General features: G+C 44.4%; 1 protein-coding gene across 2 annotated transcripts in view; it reads right to left on the bottom strand.

The window, feature by feature from the left end:
• Window positions 1-13,671, bottom strand: part of MRAP2 (melanocortin 2 receptor accessory protein 2) — a 62,903-nt gene that overhangs the window by 26,184 nt on the left and 23,048 nt on the right. The window lies entirely within an intron of this gene.

The raw sequence follows: 13,671 nt of genomic DNA, 5'->3' as shown, positions 1-13,671 counted from the left end.
GATCGGCGTAATTTTCGGCGGGCGTAGCGCATCTCATATGCGCTACGCCGCCATAACTTAGAGAGGCGAGTACCGTATTCAGAAAGAACTTGCGTTTTAAGTTACGGCGGCGTAGTGTAAATGGGCCGGCGTAAGCCCGCCTAATTCAAATTATCAAGGCAGTGGGCGTGTTGTATTACAATGAGCCGTGACCTCATGTAAATGAGGGGCCGAACGAACGTCGCATGGGCGCGTGTGCTCAGTCACATTGCAAATACTCCCTAAGATACGTCGGCTCAATGCTTTGTCGTAACCTACGCCTATCCCCATTCACGTACGACTTACGCAAACGACGTAAAATACGACGCTGTTCCGACGTCCATACCTTAACATGACTTACCCCTGCTTTATGAGGGGTAAACTTACGCCAGACATACGCCTTACGTAAACGGCGTATCTAAATCCGACGGGTGCAAGTACGTTTCTGAATCAGCGTATCTTGCTCATTTGCATATTCGACGCATAAATCAACGGAAGCGCCCCTAGCGGCCAGCGTAAATATGCACCTAAGATACAACGGCGTAAGAGACTTACGTCAGTTGTATCTTGGACAAATTCTGGTGTATCTGATTCTTTGAATCAGGCGCATAGATACGACGCCTCACATTCGGACTTACGACGGTGTATCTGGAGATACGCCGTCGTAAATCCTTTGTGAATCCGGGTCTCTGTCTTCTCTACTGACTACACCTCTGAAAATGCTACTTGCCTGGCTGTCATGCAGCTTTAATGGTTTTAAAGCTGAACACTAGGCAGATATAAAAGACACAAATGAATGCAGTCTGTAATCATTAATGCATCATTAAATGGGTTTTTGTTTTAAATAAATGAAAGTGTAAGTACCTGAATTATACCTGTCAGCCTCCTGAGGGGAAGAAGTACAACGAGCCAATCAGTTCATGAGTTGACAATAAGCATGCTTATACAGTGCCTTGAAAAAGTATTCATGCCCCTTGAAATTTTCCACATTTTGTCATGTTACAATCAAAAGAGTAAATGTATTTTATTGGGATTTTATGTGATAGACCAACACAAAGTGGCACATAACTGAAGTGAAAGGAAAATGATAAAAAATAAAATAAAAATTATAAATAAATATCTGAAAAGCGTGGTGTGCATTTGTTTTCAGCCGCCTTTACCCTGATATCCCTAACTAAAATCTAATGGAACCAATTGCCTTCAAAAGTCACCTAATTCGTAAATATAGTCCACCTGTGTGTAATTTATTCTCAGTATGGTACAGCTGTGCTTTGAAGCCCTCAGAGGTTTGTTAGAGAACCTTGGTGAACAAACGGCATCATGAAATCCAAAAGGAACACATTAGACAGGTCATAAGGATAAAGTTGTGGAGATGTTTAAAGCAGGGTTAGGTTATAAAATATTATCCCAAGCTTTGAACATCTCACTGAGCACTTTTCAATTCATCATCCGAAAATGGAAAGCGTATGGCACAACTGCAAACCTACCAAGACATTGCTGTCCACCTAAACCGACAGGCCGGGCAAAAAGAGCATTAATCAGAGAAGCAGCCAAGAGGCCCATGGTAACTCTGAAGGAGCTACAGAAATCCACAGCTCAGGTAGGAGAATCTGTCTACAGGACAACTATTAGTCGTGCATTCCACAAAAAGAAGAAAGCCATTGTTGAAAGAAAGCCATAAGAAATCCTGATGCTCTTGTCGGACATTTTGGCCTAAAAGCAAAACGCTATGGCCCGGATTCATATACATCGGCGCATATTTATGCGGGCGTAGCGTATTTAATATACGCTACGCCGACGCAGCTCACAGAGGCAAGCACTGGATTCACAAAGCACTCGCTCCCACTCGCTCTTAAAGATACGCTGGGTTTCCTCGGCGTAAGCCAGTGTAGGTGGAAGTGGGCGTGAGCCATGCTAATGAGGCGTGACCCCATGCCAAGCACCATAGAAGTACTTAAAATGAACGGCGCATACGCTGACCCGTGGCCGCATCCCAGTGCGCATTCTCAGAATCACGTCGAAACAACTGCCTAAGATACGTTGAATCACTGCCTACGACGTGAACGTAATCTACGCCTAGTCATATTCACGTACAACGTAAACGACAAAAGATACGACGGCTTGTATTCCCTGGTTCATACCTTTGCATGAGTTGCGCCTCCTATATGGGGAATAACTTTACGCCAGACGTACGACTTATGCAAACCGCGTATATTATGCGCCGGGCGCAAGTACGTTTGTGAATCGGCGTATCTCCCTCATTTGCATATGTGCATAGAAAATCAATGCAAGCGCCACTTGCGGCCAGCGTAAATATGCGCCTACGATACGCCGGCGTAGGAAAGTTACGTTGGTCGGATGAAGCCCATTTTCAGGAGTATCTCAGTTTATGGGCACGGCGCATAGATACGACGGCGCATACTTACACTTACGCGGCGTATCTCGAGATACGTCGGCGTAAGTGCTTTGTGAATCCGGGCCTATGTGTGGTGGAATACTAACACTGCACATCACCCACCGTGAAACATGGTGGTAGCAGCATCATGTTGGGATGATTTTCTTCAGCAGGGACAGGAAGGCTAGTCAGAGTTGATGGGAAGAAAATACAATATTAAAAGAAAACCTGTTGGAGTCTGCAAAAGACTTGGGACTGGATCAGGACAACAACCTAAAACATACAGCCAGAGCTACAATGGAGTGGTTTACATTAAAGCATATTCATGTGTTAGAATGGCCCAGTCAAAGTCCAGACCTAAATCCAATTGAGAATTTGTGGCAAGACTTTGAAATTGCTGTTCACAGACGCTCTCCATCCAATCTGATAGGCCTCGTACACACGACCAGTTTCCTCGGCAGAATCCATCAAGAAACTTGGTGGGAGAGTTTTTTGCCGAGGAAACTGGTCTTGTGTAAATTTTTCATCGAGGAAACTGTCGAGGAACTCGTCGAGCCAAAAAGAGAGCATGTTCTCTTTTTCCTCGACGGCAATGGAGAAAATTGGCTCGTCGAGTTCCTCGACAAGCCTTCAGGAACTCGACGAGGAAAACGATGTGTTTCGCCCGCCGAGTTCCTCAGTCGTGTGTACGAGGCCATAGAGCTTGAGCTATTTTGCAAAGAAGAATGGGCAAAAATGTCGCTCTCTAGATGTGCAAAGCTGGTAGAGACATCCCCAAAAAGATTTGCAGCTGTAATTGCAGAGAAAGGCGATTCTACAAAGTATTGACTCAGAGGGGCTGAATATAAATGCACGCCATTCACATATTTATTTGTAAAAAGAACTGAAAACCATTTTTAATTTTCCTTCCACTTCACAATTATGTGCCACTTTGTGTTTGTCTATCACATAAAATTCCCAAAAAAATACAATTTACATTTTTGGTATTAACATGACAAAATGTGGAAAACTTCAAGGGGTAAAAATACTTTTTCAAGGCACTGTACACATACTGTATACGTTTACGATTATCTGGAGTCTATATATCCCATCTCTCTTCTGAATAACATGAGCCAAAAGGGTACTTAATTTTTTGATCCTGCCTATTGTTGCTTTTAGGGCACTTTCACACTGAGCTGCACCAGGCGTGGGCAGTAAAGCGCCACTATTTTTAGCAGTGATTTACCGTAATTTTAGCTGCGCTTTGCGGCTGCTAGCGGTGCGCTTTTGACCCCCGCTAGTGGCTGAAAAATGGTTAAAAGTGCCAGCAAAGCACCACTGCCCATTGATTTCAATAGGAAGGGGCACTTTAAGAGCGGTGTATACACCTAAAGCACCCAGCTTCCTGTCAGCCTGTTCGGCTTTTCAGGCTCCACCCCCCTACTGAGGTTTCTGTATGACACAGTGAGCAGATCAGCTATCGCACTGCTCAGCTGCCCAGCAGAGTTTTCACCCACCTCTCACGGCATGGCTTGCTGTGCCCACTTGAGGGTTTCCCTTGTGTTTGCATGTCAGTGGAGTATCACCACCTGCCAGATATAAGGGGTGAGACATCATCCTCCCCTCTCATACACCGGCATTCCAATACCACCTAGAAGGAGTTGTGACAGCTCTCTCCACACTCCATCTACAAGCCGACTGGTTGATGTTCACCCCCTCTCACCCGGACTCATCGGTGGTATCGTTGATTATTCTATACCAGTATCTTATCCAGCTACATACTTTTATGACTGTCTTTGCAACCATCTGAAAGTATTTATACTATTATTGATAGTTGATGCAGTTTTTACTGATTATACTTCAAGTGCAATACATTTATTTTGGTTGGTACTGGAAATCAGCTCATTTTATATTTTCCAGGTTGCACATGCCCATGCATATGACTGATAGTTTGTAGCGCCAACAGGAACTGTATGTATGTATACACCTAAAGCACCTCAAAGAAGCTGCTTGCAGGACTTTTTTTGACATCCTGCCAGCGCACGGCTCCTATGTGAAAGCCCTCGGGCTTTCACATTGGAGTGACAGGAAAGGCGCTTTGCAGGTGCTCTTTTTAATGCTATAACTCCTCTAAAGCGCCTCAGTGTGAAAGGGGTCTAAGACAGAGGCGTCGTTAGGCCCGGGCTTAGGGGGCTGGAGCCCCGAATGGGTTCCCGTAAAGCCCCGAATCCCGGGCATTTAGCTAGCCATTGCTAGCCCCGAGTCTGGCCGAGTCCTGAGTGAGATTGCAGGCTGCTGGTCCCGTCCTTCTGGAGCCCAGCGCCTAGGATGGACGTCGCACTGATCCAATGCCGAGACCACAGAACCTGTGACGTCCATCATAGGCGCCGCAAGCTTAGAAGGCGGGAATTACAATGCCGCCCAGCGCGCCATCCCCGCTCCCTGCTTGATTCGGCCGGCGGCTCTCCACGGCACAGCTCCTGAGTCCTGAGCCTCCTATCATGGGCGTGCCAGCGCCGCTGACCACGGCTGCCTTCTGCATCCCCGCTCCCTGCTTGGCGGCTCTCCTCAGCTCCTAAGCATCCCTGGCTGCACTATGACGGGCACACCACGGCTGAGGTAGGTCAGTGATTGTGTATGCCTACCAGGTCAGTCACATTGTATGTATGTATGTATGTAGGTCAGGTCAGTGTTAGTTGGTCAGGTGAGTGTTAGTGTATATTGGTCAGGACAGGTCAGTATATGTTGGTCAGGACAGGTCAGTATATGTTGGTCAGGTCAGTGTCAGTATATGTTGGTCAGGACAGGTCAGTATATGTTGGTCAGGACAGGTCAGTATATGTTGGTCAGGACAGGTCAGTATATGTTGGTCAGGACAGGTCAGTGTATGTTGGTCAGGACAGGTCAGTGTATGTTGGTCAGGTCAGTGTATGTTGGTCAGGTCAGTGTATGTTGGTCAGGTCAGTGTATGTTGGACAGGTCAGTGTATGTTGGACAGGTCAGTGTATGTTGGACAGGTCAGTCCGCAGGGTTTTTCAACTCCAGTCCTCAAGGCGCCCCAACAGGTCATGTTTTCAGGCTTTCCATTATTTTACACAGGTGATTTGATCAGTTTCACTGCCTTGCAATTACCACAGCCGTTTCATCTGAGGGAAATCCTGAAAACATGACCTGTTGGGGCGCCTTGAGGACTGGAGTTGAGAAACACTGGGTCAGTGTATGTTGGACAGGTCAGTGTATGTTGGTCAGGACAGGTCGGTGTATGTAGGACAGGACGGTGTATGTAGGACAGGACAGGACGGTGTATGTAGGACAGGACAGGACGGTGTATGTAGGACAGGACGGTGTATGTAGGACAGGACAGGACGGTGTATGTAGGACAGGACAGGTCGGTGTATGTAGGACAGGATGGTGTATGTAGGACAGGACAAGTCGGTGTATGTAGGACAGGACGGTGTATGTAGGACATGTGTCAGAAACAACCCTGAAAGACATGCTAGTGTGCCTAAGAGCTTCCTTGCATGCTGATCTCTTGGAGTGTGTAACTGACATACATAACACACTGACTTGCATGTCTGTGTGTACTGACACAAACACGCGTGTAGGTCAGGGTATGTGTCAGGTAAGTTGCACCGCGGACACCGCCCCCCCCCCTCCCGGATGCCGGCTTCGGGCTGAAGCCCCTGGTCTTTTTGCCACCTAGCAACGCCCCTGGTCTTAGAGCTGCTGTAGATTGTGTGGCTTCGCAGCAACCTAACGGTCTTCACTGCCCCCCGGTAGTTATTTGAGGATATGTTTCATGATTTTTATATGGTTCTTTATTGTGGATATTCTGCTATAACATTAACCACTTCAGTCCAGGAAGGATTTACCCCCTTCCTAACCAGAGCACTTTTTGTGATTCGGCACTGCGTCAATTTAACTGACAATTGCGCGGTCGTGCGATGTTGCACCCAAACAAAATTGAGGTCCCTTCTTTCCCACAAATTGAGCTTTCTTTTGGTGGTATTTGATCACCTCTGCGGTTTAAATTTTTGCGCTATAAACAAAGTGCAACAATTTTGAAAAAAAGCTATATTTTTTACTCTTTGCTATAATAAATATTATATATATATATATATATATATATATATATATATATATATATATATATATATATATATATATATATATATATATATATATATATATATTAAAAAAATCTCAGTGTAGGCCAAAAAATTGCAATAACTGTGTATTGATTGGTTTGGGTCAAAGTTATAGGCCCAGATCCACAAAGAACTTACGCCGGCGTATCTATTGATACACAGCGTAAGTTCTAAGATGCCCCGTCGTATCTTTGTTTTGTATCCACGGCGCAAATTCTTTCTGGATACGGAAAGTACGCTGTAAGTTATGGCAGCGCAGTGTATCTGAGATACGCTACGCCTCCCTAAAGATAGGCAGATCTTTGTGGATCTGGGCCATAGTGTGTATAAAATAGGGGATACATTTAAGGTACTTTTATTATTGATTTTTAAGTAATGGCAGCGATCTGCGATTTTTATCGTGACTGCGACATTGCGTCGGACACTTTTAACACTTATTTAGGACCATTGTCATTTATACAGCGAGCAGTGCTATAAAAATGCACTGATTACTGTGTAAATGACACTGGTAGGGAAGGGGTTAACACTATAGGGCGATCAAGGGGTTAAGTGTGTCCTAGGGAGTGATTCTAACTGTGGGGAGATGGTCTAACTACAAACATGACAGAGATCACTGCTCCCGGTGACAGGGAGCAGTAGATCCCTGTCATGTTGCTAGGCAGAACAGGGAAATGCCTTGCTTACATGGGCATCTCCCTGTTCTGCAGCTCCGTGTCACGATTGCGGCCCCCCAGCGGACATCAAGTCCACGGGACCCAGGGGCACGCTCACAGAGTAAGCGGCGGGTGCGCATGCACCAACTAAGCCGCAATTTAAAGGGGACGTACCTGTACGCCCATTTGCGCAGGCGTGCCATTGTGCCGACGTACATCGTCATGAGCTGGTCGGCAAGCAGTTAAACTATACTGAAACAGGTAACAACCACCTTTATGTAAATACGACAAACGATACCTTTATGATGTACCTATTTACAATGTATTTAATGGTATGTTTCTATTATAGAACATAGTCCCCCAATTTGGTTTTTGTATACCCCTGAAGAAAAATAAGAAAAAACGTCCTCAACACGCATTGGATGTCCACAACTTGGGGACTGTGATTCAGAATTTGTGGGAACACTATGCATCTACTATGTTGTAAAATAGGGAAGATATAGGAATAGCCTGTACATATTCAATATATAATGCTTTTATTCTGACTTTTTTGATTTATAAATTTTCTATTTTTTTGTATACTATATGGTACTACAAGAGTGATACATTACTGCATCGGCTTGTGTTGTATCCGGCATATTAACATAACAAAATTGAAAAAAGTGAAGGTGGTCTGAATACTTTATGAATGCACTGTAATGCCGCGTACACACCATCACTTTATGTGATGAAAAAAAATGACGTTTTTAAAAACGTCACTTTAATTGACTGTGTGTGGGGGAAAACGTCGTTTTATGTCTTCTAAAAAACGACCAAAAAAAATTGAAGCATGCTTCAATTTTATGTGTCGTTTTTCAAAAGTGCACTTTTTACTTCACAGAAATTGACCGTGTGTAGCAAAAAACTTTGTTTTCTAAGACGTTTTTTCATCCACGCATGCCCAGAAGCTACTTATGAAGCAAGCTTCAATGGTAAAACGTGGTGGAACGTAACCTCGCTTTGCAAGAACATTGTGAGAAAACGATGGTGTGTAGGCAACTTCGTCTTTGAAAATTGAAGTTTCAAAAACGTCATTTTTTACTTCACAGAAAGTGTCGTTTTTTTTCATCACATAAAGTGATGGTGTGTACGCGGCATAAGATTTTATGATCAATTTGGAGCCGTCTCTGCCCTGTTTGTAATGATTTGCTATGAGTATATGATAGAGACGGAATTATTTAATGCTGATCCAGTAGCAAATGGCGCATGGGCTCATTTACTCTTTATAATACAAAGCAGGAGAATAAATACTTTTTCTTCCTGAACAAATCTTCAATAATGTATAAATACAAGGCATGTGGCTGTTTACATTATCTTAATCTGTAATCAATCTCTTTTTTTCAGTAACATTCTAATAATAACATGAGCAACTTCTTTCTTCAGAGGCCCCGTACACACGACCGAACATGTCCGCTGAAACTGGTCCGACGGACCAGTTTCAGCAGACATGTTTGGTCGTGCGTATGGCCGACCAGACAATTGTCCGGCGGATCGGACAGTTTCCACCGGACAAATGTTTCTTAGCATGCTAAGAAACATGTCCGCTGGAAGCCTGTCCGTCGGACATGTTCGGTCGTCTGTACAGACTCACCGGACATGTCCGATCCGCCGAAAGCCCGAAGCATTGACCTACCAGGGCCGTGCACGTCGCCGCATCATCGTCGCGGCGATGGCGCGGCCACGTCACTGCGTATCGTGTCCGCGCGGATTTCTGTCTGATGGTGTGTACAACCATCAGACAGAAATCCGGCAGCGGACGCAGCGGACAGATCCGCTGGTGTGTACGAGGCCATAAGCAAATAATTGACCAGCATTCTTATTAATATCCATGCCAGATTGCTCAATATCTGAAATCTGTGGATCACATACAAGTTGTGATTGGGAGTGCTCTGCATCCTGCCTCTTGCCCTACCTCGCTTTCTTTCCCCCTTCTTTCCTGCATCTTTTCCTGCAGCTACAGCGTTTCTTGTTTCTAGCCTCCCCTCTTTTTTTCTGCATTTTTCCCCCATTCCCTTTTCTGATACTGACCATTGACTGGTCCTAAGCCGACACCATCTTAATAACCACTCCAGGTTTTACAATTCAAGCTACAATGTTGCCTATCTTTTGTACCCTTCATGCCTGTTGACATATGTGCTATGGCATTAAGATGTAGTTTCTGTATTTTTTTTACAATTAAATTGTGTGCGCAATTGCGGTAACCTGTGATTGTGGATCCCAGTTCTTTTCAATGGGTTGTTTGCTACTTTGCAAAGATAAAAGCAATAAATATATTAAAATAATAACATGGGTGTCTTCAAAAATCTGAGCTAAAATTTGTCTCCAAAGCAGGAAGCCAAGATGATATTTTTATCTGCTTCACATGACCTAAAGTGGTATTCAACCCAAAAACATAAACATTTAAACAGATTATCAATTCTAAGGCCCCATACACACCATAGAATCTATCCGCAGATAAATCCCATCAAATGGGTTTCTGCGGATAGATCCTATGGTGTGTACACGCCAACGGATATTTATCCGCAGAGAAATCTCCCCTGGGATGGATTTCCAGCAGATGGATATTTGCTGACATGCACAACAAATCCATCTGCTGGAATCCATTCCAACGGATGGATCTGCTCGTCTGTACAGACTTACCGGATCCATCCGTCTAAAGGGATTCCCCGCACGCGTCGTAATGATTTGACGCATGCGTGGAATTCCTTATATGACAGCGTCGCGCCCGTCGCCGCGTCATAATAGCGGCGACGGCGCGACACGTCATCGGCAGAGGATTTCAGCGCGGATTTCAATGCGATGGTGTGTACACGCCATCGCATAGAAATCCTCTGAAATCCTCGAGAGGATTTATCCGCGGATACGGTCCGCTGGACCGTATCTGCGGATAAATCCTCTCGTGTGTATGGGGCCTTAGATGTGGTGGCTGCATTATTTTTCTTTTTTTCTTCTTTTTAGTCTTTCGTTCCTTTATTTTGATCCAGCCTGTAGGTCTGTTACTTATCAAATTCCCTAAACAGACCAAGTGGTTCAGCAAAAGTGGAGGTTAGAGGGGTGAAACAAACTGTTTAAAGCAGAACTTCACTCTATCAATTAGGAAATGTCATACATCCCAGGAGTCTTCAGGAGGCGAGGAGGGGTTCTCTCAGCTAACCCTCCTTTCTTCATGAATGAACTAAGGGCAGATTGATTCCAGAAGTAAATGCTAGACCAAGTGGTCCAGCAAAAGTGGAGGTTAGAGGGGTGATACAAACTGTTTAAAGCGTTACTAAAGGATTTTTTTTTTTAAATAACAAACATGTCATACTTACCTCCACTGTGCAGTTCATTTTGCAAAGAGTGCCCCCGATCCACGTCTTCTGGGGTCCCTCGATGGCTCTCTGGTCCTCCCTGCAATTAGTAACCATAGTCATGCGAGAGCTCGCATGGTGGTCACTAATTGCGGGCGCGCTCCCGTGATACAGTGAGCGGCCATAGCCGCTCACTGTATCACTCGGCCCCACCTCTCGGCGCGCCACATCACTGTATGTGATTGACAGCAGCGCCAGCCAATTTTTTTTCCTTTACAACTCCTTTAAAGCGGAACTTCACTCTATCAATTAGGAAATGTCATACATCCCAGGAGTCTTCAGGAGGCGAGGAGGGGTTCTCTCAGGTAACCCTTCTTTCTTCATGAATGAACTAAGGGCAGATTGATTCCAGAAGTAAATGATAGACCAAGTGGTCCAGCAAAGTGGAGGTTAGAGGGGTGAAACAAACTGTTTAAAGCGGAACTTCACTCAATTAGTAGTGACTATTTTTAATCCGTATGCTGCTAGCAGTAGTAGAGAAGGGAAAGTAGATCATATTTTTTAAGTTTTAAACTTATTTTTCATTACTTCAGTCCTGGTTTCCAGGCCTAGGGAAATTATGTCATACATCCCAGGAATCTTCCGAGGAGTGGAGGGGTTCTCTTAGCTCAGCACAACCTCCTTTCTGCATGAATGAGCCAAGGGCAGATGGATTCCAGAAATAAATGCTACATGAAATCATCTGCCCATACTCAAGATGGCCAGTTAAAAATGCTGGGGAGTGTTTTCAAAGTGATTTCTCAATAAAATAAAGCATAGAAACATGGACAGACATGGACACTCATATTCAGTGTTTCTTATAATCAGAAACACGGATCACTGTTTCCATGCAGTGATCCCCCCCCACAGTTAGAAACACACTGAGGGAACACTGTTAACCCTTTGATCGTCCCTGATGTTAACCCCTCCCCTGCCAATGTCATTTATACTGTGTCAGTGCATATTTCTTTTGCTTTTAGCACAAAAAACAAACAGGAAAGGGAGCCCAAATACGTTAAGGAAACGCTAGAAATGCCCCCCACGGAGGCCCATCGTCTATTCCAAATTATACACTTCTTACGAACTTTAGAGAGATGGGGTAGATATCACCACAAGGATACTCCTTGAGAACAGATGTGTGAAAGAGCCAGAATCTTGGGGAGGAATCACGGAATTATACTCCATGTTCAACAGTCAGGGTACCAAACCCTCCTACCAAACGGCATGGGAGGTGGACCTAGGGGACATAATTGAGGAAGAGGTGTGGACAAAATGGGCAACCATGGTGCTCAAAGGTATACTAAACACCTCATTGGTGGAGGCGAACTATAAAGTGTTATCACGCTGGTACCTTGTTCCTACAAAGCTGGCAAAAATCTACCCTGGTTCTTCCTCCCTATGCTTTAGGGGATGTGGACAGGAAAGAGATATGTACATATGTCTGGTGGTCTTGCCCGATGGTTCTGGATTAGAATGTTTAACCAAATCTACTCAGTGACCAAACAAAATATACCTAGAAGGGCCAAAACGGGATTGTTAAGTGATCTCCCCGAAGAGATCCCCAGACATATACGTACTCTCATATTCTTCATTCTTTTAGCGGCTAAAATATCCATTGCACGTGCAAGGGAAACGCCTGTAATTAATATTGACATGACGAAACACAAGATATCATGATCAATGAAAAACTGACTAGTATTCGACGAGATAAACAAACGTTGAAAAAGTGTGGAATCCCTGGATCGCTTATCTCCAGGCTCCTTGAGGGCTTGACAGGTTCGAGGGAGGGGAGCCGGAGTGAAGGGACACACCCAGCTCTGCTCTTTTCTGCTTTCCAGCCCCCCCCCTTCATTTTCCTCTTTCCTTTCTCTTTCTTTTTCTTACCTTCTTTATTTTTGAATTGTCTTGCTATCAGCTCTGTCATGTCATGTGGCAAATTTTCTGGTAGGATGCTGCCAGGAGACAGTAAAGTCTCCCCAACTACGCTACATTCTTGATTATTATGTTTTTGTGATGTTTACTGGGTTGGGAGAGGGGTGGAACAGCACCTCTTGCACTACACTTAGAGCATAATTTTGTTTATATGGTTCACCTATGTCCATTACTCTGCTATGTCATACGCCTCTATTCAAATGATTATTCTCACAGTGTCTCATTGTATGACAGATCCTGTTTCATTGTACCGTTTTCCTTTTTTTTTGTGTTGTTCTTGTGAAAATCTTCAATACAAACATTGAAACAGAATAAGAAGCTGATGAATGTCAGTAGCAGAAGCCTCATATGCTTCCTGTGCAGCACTAAGTTTGTTTGCAAACCCAATTAGATTCTTTCTAGGGTCTCCCAATCCCTCTAATTTGGCTCTCATTTCTTGGGGACTAAAAAGGTACATGCCATTTAATTTGAGACTTACTGTCAACAGCAGTACCTTAAAAAACTATTGGGTTCTGACAGGATAAACTGCAACAGACTGTTCTGTGACAGGGGCAGAAGGGGTGGTGTCCTACTTCCTTCTCTCTTCATCCCGCTGCCACAATTTGGAAATTATGGTTTGCGCTGGAAGTTCAGACTATCTCTCCTTCTCTGTCCAAATCCTTAAGTTCAGAGAGATCTAGTTTTGAATATGTGCCTTTTGATTTATGTCAATCATCTGTTTCTAGGATAGAGACAAATCCCTCTTTTGTTAAACCTCTGCTCTCTACTATATTGCCCAGCTCATCTTTTGTTTGTTTTGTGTAATCTAATTCTTGTGCTTTTGTGGATGGACCTCTTAAAGCCAAACTGGCAGCCACATAAAGTGGGGGGTCCTCCCCTACAGAGTCTTCTGGCCAAACGTAGCCAGTACTTTTATTAAACATCTGTCAAGCCAGTTTGATTTGCTACTTTAGCTTCTGTCTCCCACGTGCAAGCTATTCTTCACGTTCCTTCACTGCACAGTAGTGGGCCATAATCGTGCAGAAAAGTTTGCCATACTTGTAACTCAAAAGTCCCTTCAGATTTTAAAGGTTTAGCTGTTCCCTTTTGTCCATTCTCTGACCCAGGTCGCCCACAAGGCGTCAATGTAGGGAACTGCAGAGGATTCTCCCTATCCACACACAGTCCAACCCGTGAAG

The sequence above is a fragment of the Rana temporaria genome, chromosome 4, assembly GCF_905171775.1.
Source record: "Rana temporaria chromosome 4, aRanTem1.1, whole genome shotgun sequence".
NCBI lineage: Eukaryota > Metazoa > Chordata > Amphibia > Anura > Ranidae > Rana > Rana temporaria.
The sequence above is the reverse complement of the archived record's forward strand: the minus strand, read 5'-3'. Positions and strand labels throughout refer to the sequence as shown.